Raw genomic sequence first — 6916 nt, 5'->3', positions numbered from 1 at the left:
TCGATATGTGCAGTGGTCTGGCACTTCTTGACTTATGCTGTCGATTCGCCTGTGACCCATAGCGACTCCATGGATGCATCTCTCCCAGAATGCCCCACCTCCATTTGCAAGCATTCTGGTAGTGGATCCATAGACTTTTCTTGGTAAAAATGGAGAAATGGTTTACCATTGCCTTCTTCCACCCAGTAAACCTGATTCTCCACCCTCGACTCTCTCCCCTGCCACTGCTGCCCAGAACAGGTGCATTCTGACATGCAACAGTTTGTCTTCCACTGGCTAGCCACTGCCTAAGCTAGGAATGGAATGGGTACCCCTCTGTTTGACTCTCCCTCCCTTGGCTGAGACTGGTAGAGTACTGGAAACTCTCCAGGTGTGATCTTGAGGGGGGGCAGGGGTATGTACCCATCAATTAATCAAACAATGGTATTTACTGAGCACCTAGGGCTCAGTCAATTCCCATTATACAGATGTGGTATTTGAGGCACAGAGAAGAAACGTGCCTTGCCCGACGTCACCCAGCAGTCAAGGGGCAGAGCTAGGATTAGAACCCCGGTCCCCGAGCTAATGGTTGAGTAGGGATTGTCTCTGTCTGTTGCCAAATTGTACTTGCCAAGTATTCAGTGCAGTTCTCGGCACATGATAAGTGCTCAATAAATACGATTGAATGAATGAATTAATGAATTAGTAGCACAGTCAGGATTTGAACCCAGGTCCTCTTACTACTACCACTACTCTTTGCCTCTCCCTAGGCCCAGACGCCCTTTTTCCCTGGGAGGTGATGGGAGAAGATTCCCTTCTCCTCCTCCCCTCCACACGTCTGCCAGCCAAGGTTTGTTCACTGTCTCCCCTGCCCCACTTTGGATACACACACAGCTGCCGACACAACAAATCAGATTGTGGTTCTCAGAAGAAAATGAATCCGATTGAGGTTTGGTGGACTCCAATCAACTCCTTGCCATTCGCTTCAAGGCTTTTGACCCATGATCTCCGTGTGTGCCTTCCCTCTTCACCAACTCCCCTCCAGCCTTTGGAAACAGATCCGCTCCCTGTGCCCCTCCGAGGACATTCCCTTCTCCAACATACGGCTCAGATGCTTCCTTCTGCCCGAATCTCCCTCTCCCTCCAAACTTGCCCAGATTAATGTTTCTTCTCTCCATGCTGAATCAGCCCAGATGCCGCCTCTGCATTTACACTTTAACAACTGCTCATACCTCTTCCCTATGGATAGATTCACATTACTATGGAAGAGGTAATTAAGCTGTGCATTCACATTTTCATGCGTATTTCCCCCAGCTGTAAATTAGTTTGCCTCAGTCTAGCCCAGCAGACTGGTAAGTCCAAGGTGGGGAAGGGAATGAATCTCTTACCTCCATTGTGTTCACCTGACATTTCTGTATGGAGGAGTTGATGATAGTGCTGGTGGTCTAGAACCAATCAAACTGTCTCATTCCCTCCCTATCATTTCCCAACAGAAACATTTTCTGACATCCAGGATCCACTTCTGGCTGATGTGACCACAGCATAATGCTGACGCTGTGGCTGCAGGGCCCCAGCCAGCTGCTCAGACACACACACACACACACACACACACACACACACACACACACGCTTCAACTGACTGTGGTTCCTTACACATAAGAAACACACAGCCACACAAACCCACACCTATTTAGCCACTCATTTATTTAACTATTTGCTAAAACCTCACTCCCCTAAATTAGTATCGTACCTGGAGGGTATCCAGTACTCTACCAGTCTCGGCTACCAGATGGCCGGTTAAGCAGAGGCATACCTGTTCCATTCCCAGCTTGGGCAGTGGCTAGCGGGTGGAAGGCAATCTGCTGCAATGCAAAACTCACCTCCACCAGGCAGCAGTGTCATGGGAAAGAGTCGAGGAGGAGACTCAAGCTTACTGCAGGGAAGAAGGCAATGGTAAGCCACTTCTGCATTTTTACCGAGAAAACTCTATGGATAATCTACCAGAACATTTGCAGTTGGAGAATGGGGCGTTCCAAGAGAGATGTGTCCATTCATTCGCTACGGGTCAGAGACAACACGATAGCCTAAGAAAAGAGGAAGAAGTGCAAAAACATCTCTCCTCCAAACCCTTCACTGGCACCATGTATCTTTTCACATGAAACAAAAACACCTCACAATTATTTTCAAGGCTTTCTACAATGTGAGACTCACTCTTAGTGCCCATTGTACAAATGCAGTATCCGAGACACAGAGAAGCAAAATGACTTGCCCGACATCACACAGCAGACAAGAAGCAGAGCCAGGATTAGAAACTAGGTCCCCGAGCCGGTTGTTGGGTAGGGATTGTCCCGATCTGTTGCCAAATGGTACTTTCCTAGTGCTTAGTACAGTGCTCTGCACACAGTAAGTGCTCAATCAATACAATTGAAAGAATGAATGAAAGAATGAATGGCAGAGTCAGGATTAGAACCCAGGTCCCCTTACTATTACCACTACTATTTGCCTCTCCCTGGTCCCAGACTCACTTTTTCCCTGGAAGGTGATGGGAAAAGATTCCCTTCTCCTCCTCCCCTCCAGACTTTTTCCAGCCAAGGTTTGCTCACTGCCTCCCCTGCCCCACCTTGGATACGCATACAGCCGCCGACACAACCAATCTGATTGTGGTTTTCAGAGGAAAATGAAACAGACTGAAGTCTGGTTGACTCCAATCAATTTGTTGCCACTAGCTTCAAGGCTTTTGACCGGTGTTCTCCTCTGTGTTTCCCTTTCCCTCTTTACCAACTACCCTGCAGCCTTTGAAAATAGATCTCCCTTTTCCTCTCCTCCTCTCCCCACTTCCCCATCCTCCCCCTGCCCTATCCCCATCCCTTCCCGGCAGCATTTGTGTATGTTTATACGTATTTATTACTCTATTTATTCTATTATTGATGTGTACATAGCTATAATTCTATTTATTCTGATGGTATTTTCACCTGTCTACTTGTTTTGTTTTGTCTGTCTCTCCCTTCTAGACTGTGAGCCCATATTTGGGTAGGGACCCTCTCTATATGTTGCCGATGTGTACTTCCCAAGCACTTAGTACACTGCTCTGCACACAGTAAGCGCTCAATAAAGACAACTGAATGAATGAATGAATGAATGAATAAATGAATGAAAAAGGACATTCCCTTCTCCAACACATGGCTTAGATCCGTCTTTATTCCCGAATCTCACTCTCCCTTCAAATTTGCCCTGATTGATGTTTCTTCCCCCCATGCCGAATCAGGCCAGATACCACCTCTGCATTTACACATTCACAACTGGTCATTGCACTTCCCTACCAATAGGTTCACATTACTAAGCACTTCTTAAGCTGTGCATCCACCTTTCCATTCTTATTTCCCCCTAGCTGTAAATTCTTTTGGATCAGTCTAGGCCAACAGATAGATAAGTCCAGGAGGGAAGGGATTGAATCTCTTACCTCCATTGTGTTCACCCAACATTCCAGCATGGAGGAGTTGATGTTCACCTGACATTTCTGTATGGAGGATTTGATGATAGTGCTGGTGGTCTAGAACCAATCACACTCTTTCATTCCCTTCCTGTCATTTCCCAGCAGAAACCTTTTCTGACGTCCAAGACCGATGTAACCACAGCATAATGCTGATGCTCTGCTGCGGGGCTCCAGTCAGCCATTCATTCAGACACACACACACACACACGGACACACACGCACGCACACACACACATGCTTCAACTGACTGTGGTTACTTACACATACCTACACACAGTCACACAAACCCACACCTATTTAGCCACTCATTTATTCATTTAACTATTTGCTAAAGCATCACTCCCCGAAATCAATATCATACCTGGAGAGTTTCCAGTACTCTACCAGTCTCGGCTACAAGACAGCCAGTTAAGCAGAGGCATACCTGTTCCATTCTTAGATTGGGCAGTGGCTAGTGGGTGGAAGGCAATCTGCGGCCATTCAAACCTCACCTGCGTCGGGCCGCAGTGTCATGGGAGAGAGTCGAGGAGGAGACTCAAGCTTTCTGCAGGGAAGAAGACAATGGTAAACCACTTCCATATTCTTACCGAGAAAACTCTGTGGATGAACTACCAGAACATTTCCAGTTGGAGAATGGGACGTTCCTGGAGAGATGTGTCCATTCTCTAGGGGTCAGAGACGAAACGATAGCATAAGAAAAGACAAAGAAGCATTCAAACACCTCTCCTCCAAACCCTTCACTGGCACCATGTATTTTTTCACATTAAAAAAAATGTCTCACAATTATCTTCAAGGCTTTCTAGCATGTGAGACTCACTCAATTCCTATTTTACAGATGCGGTATCTGAGGCACAGAGAAGCCAAGTGACTTGTCCGACATAACACAGCAGACAACGGGCAGAGATAGGATTAGAACCTACGTCCCCGAACCAGTCGTTAGGTAGGGATTGTCCCTATCTGTTGCCAAATTGTACTTTCCAAGCGCTTAGTACTGTGCTCTGCACACAGTAAGCTCAATTAATATGACTGAAAGAAAGAAAGAAAGAAAGAAAGAAAGAATGAATGAATGAATGAATGAATGAATGAATGAATGAATGGTAGAGTTAGGATAAGAACCCAGGTCCCCTAACTACTACCACTACTATTTGCCTCTCCCTGGGCCCAGGCACACTTTTCCCCTGGAGTTTGATGGTAAAAGATTCCCTTCTCCTCCTCCCCTCCAGACCTCTGCCAGCCAAGGTTTGTTCACTGCCTCCCCTGCACCCCCTTGGATACACACACAGCCACTAACACAGCAAATCTGATACAGTGCTCTGCATACAGTAAGCGCTCAATAAATATGGTTGAATGAATGAATGAATGATTGAAAAAGGACATTCCCTTCTCCAACACATGGCTCAGATCCTTTTTTCTTCCTGAATCTCCTTCCCCCTTCAAATTTGCCCAAACTGATATTTCTTCTACCCATGCCGAATCAGGCCAGGTACCGCCTCTGCATTTACACATTCACAATTGCACATTGCACTTCCCTACCTATAGATTCACATTACTAAGCACTTATTAAGCTGTGCATCCACCTTTCCATTCTTATTTCCCCCTAGCTGCAAATTCTTTTGGATCAGTCTAGCCCAGCAGACCACTAGGTCCAGGAGGGAAGGGATTGAATCTCTTACCTCCACTGTGTTCACCCAACATTCCTGCATGGAGGAGTTGATGATAGTGCTGGTGGTCTAGAACCAATCACACTCTCTCATTCTCTCCTTGTCATTTCTCACCGGAAACATTTTCTGACATTGAGGACCCAGTCCTGTCCGAAGTGAACACAGCATAATGCTGATGCTGTGCTGCAGGGCCCCAGCCTGGCATGCTGGATGGATGGAGGTGGATGAGGAAAGGGAGACGAGTGATGGTTCAGGCCACTGCACTGTCAAATACGTACCCTCCTGAAAGCCCACCTGCTCCACTGGGGATGTAGCCCGGCCCCAAAGTCCGACACTTGCCCCATGTATGAGCATTTCCCCTGAATGGCTCCATCTCTTGTATCCCCATCATGGCATCTCCCTCCTCCTCCAACACCCCTGGGTCAGACTCACTGGGGAACCTAGGGCTGGAGGGCTCTGACCTCTGCTGGGTAGAGATGGGCCTCTCTCCACTCCAGTTCCTGGGTGCAGCTGGCTATGAAGGAAGGGACAGCATGGCAATCTCAGCTCCTCTTTTATCTCCTGTGGGCAAGCAGAAGTTCTTCGGAGAGTCCCCCCTCCCCAAAGATAAAGCAACCACTGCTCTGTGGGGAACCCCTGGAGGGTCAACTCAGGTGGGACATCGTGTCCTGGCCGATGCCACAATCCTCTGCCTGTGAGGTCCCTGAGATCCTATAGAGATAAAGGCCCAGTCCCTAAAGCTGCAGCAAAGGGGCTGCACCCCAGGGTTCCCATGGAAACAGCATCTGCATCCCAACATCCCAACGGTTTCTAATGTTACTGACAAACTACATCAACTGTGGGTGGTTGAAGCTTCATCTCATATACCACCTCAGACAATCAGCTTTTCATTCAGTCAGTCAATTGTTCGATTTCATTTTCTGACACCTGATTTCAAAGCTCGAGAGAGCAAGAGATTCCTCTGGATCCATCCGCTGATCCTCCCCCAGGCTGAGTGGGGTGGGGCAGGGGACTGAGGGTTGGAGAATGGGATGATGGGAAGGAGAACTTGCTGGGTTGAGGACGAATAGGATGGAAATGGCTCCTCCTGTTGTGATGATTTACTAACCTGGGTTCTGGAAACTAGAGCTCCAAACCGCTACCCTGCTGGTTCAGTCTCTCATCCTATCCTGACTGGATTACTGTACCAGCCTCCTCTCTGATCTCCCATCCTCCTGTCTCTCCCCACTTCAGTCTATACTTCACTCTGCTACCTGCATTATCTTTGTACAGAAACATTCTGGGCATGTCACTCCCCACCTCAAAAATCTCCAGAGGCTGCCTCTCAACCTAGGAATCATGCAAAAACTACTCCTCTCAGCTTCCAGGCTCTCCATCCCCTCGCACCCTCCTACCTCACCTCCCTTTTCCCTTACTCCAGCCCATACTGCACCCTCCGCTCCTCTCCCGCTAACCTCCTCACTGTGCCTCATTCTCGCCTGTCCCACCGCCGACCCCCGGCCCACGTCCTTCCCCTGGCCTGGAATACCCTCCCTCAACACATCTACCAAACTAGCTCTCCTCCTCTCCTCAAAGCCCTACTGAGAGCTCACCTCCTCCAGGAGGCCTTCCCAGACTGAGCCCCGTTTTTCCTTTCCTCCTCCCCATCACTCCCTCTCTGCCCTACCTCCTTCCCCTCCCCACAGGACCTGTGTACATTTGTACAGATGTATTACTCTATTCATTGTACTTGTGCATATTTACTTCTCTATTTATTTTGTTAATGGTGTGCGTATAGCTATAG

The 6916-nt window shown here is 48.1% G+C and overlaps 1 non-coding gene across 1 annotated transcript; it reads right to left on the bottom strand.

Annotated features, from left to right (window-relative positions):
• Positions 1-250: 250 nt before the first annotated feature.
• LOC119922972 lies at positions 251-388 on the bottom strand. The gene has a single exon (XR_005448745.1). It is a non-coding gene; the product is annotated as a small nucleolar RNA SNORA7 (small nucleolar RNA).
• Between the last annotated feature and the right edge of the window lie 6528 nt (positions 389-6916).

Source organism: Tachyglossus aculeatus, unplaced genomic scaffold, assembly GCF_015852505.1.
Source record: "Tachyglossus aculeatus isolate mTacAcu1 unplaced genomic scaffold, mTacAcu1.pri scaffold_134_arrow_ctg1, whole genome shotgun sequence".
In the NCBI taxonomy this organism is placed as follows: Eukaryota; Metazoa; Chordata; class Mammalia; order Monotremata; family Tachyglossidae; genus Tachyglossus; species Tachyglossus aculeatus.
Note: the sequence above shows the minus strand (reverse complement) of the source record. Positions and strands in the feature narration are given on the sequence as shown.